The 846-nt window shown below is 33.9% G+C and overlaps 1 non-coding gene across 1 annotated transcript; it reads left to right on the forward strand.

Annotated features, from left to right (window-relative positions):
• Positions 1-708: 708 nt before the first annotated feature.
• Positions 709-803, forward strand: Trnam-cau (transfer RNA methionine (anticodon CAU)). The gene is made up of 2 exons: positions 709-745; positions 768-803. It is a non-coding gene; the product is annotated as a tRNA-Met (tRNA).
• The last annotated feature ends 43 nt before the right edge of the window (positions 804-846 follow it).

The following is an 846-nucleotide window of genomic DNA, read 5'->3' on the forward strand; positions in this document are numbered from 1 at the left end:
TTGGCCTTGATCAGCTTCAAGCTCATGACGACCAGAATTTAATGTCATGATAACGTTTAAATCATGCAATTTTAAATAAAGGACATAAATAGGCATAAAATAAAGCGGCATCGTATTATGTAAAATCTTCATTTATTTTCGTATATTTGTTTATGTTTTTATTCCATGATTAGATCATAGCATATTCATGTAGGTTATCTCGTTAACAAAATACTGGAGAAATTAAGTGGATACTATCGATACCAGTACTTGACTGGTACTTTATTTTATCGACCCTAGCTCTGAAAGATAAAAACAAAGTTGACCTAAGCAGGATTTGGACTCAGGACGTAAATAGACAGAAGAAATAAGGTAAGGCGATTCTGTCAGATACAAGGCCAGCCATTTTGATAGGTTATCTCCCTTGCACAATGAACTCTCGCGGAGGAAAAAAAGAATAACAACAAAATCTATTTAGCGTGTAATTAAAGGAGTCAACATATGAGGAAGTAATTTGGGGCATAAGTAATTAAAAGTTAGAGACATACAAGAAAGTATTAAGATTAAATATATCGTAATGATTATGTAATTAATTCTTGATTTGTAATGTTTAATTCTTCGTGAGTAATCGTCATGTATGCGAAATAATAGAGCTTATAGTAAATTCGTTGAGTATATAATTAAAAGTAATAGTCTTTAAGTAGTCAAATATATGACAGTGTTGCAGGTGCCTCGGTAGCGCAGTAGGCAGCGCGTCAGTCTCATAATCAGGTAAAATCTTTAGAGGAATCTGAAGGTCGTGAGTTCGATCCTCACCTGGGGCATTTCTTTTAATCTCACACAGAAGGAAACCCACTTTGTAAGAGT

This window comes from Octopus bimaculoides, unplaced genomic scaffold (genome assembly GCF_001194135.2).
Source record: "Octopus bimaculoides isolate UCB-OBI-ISO-001 unplaced genomic scaffold, ASM119413v2 Scaffold_333456, whole genome shotgun sequence".
NCBI classification, from domain to species: Eukaryota; Metazoa; Mollusca; class Cephalopoda; order Octopoda; family Octopodidae; genus Octopus; species Octopus bimaculoides.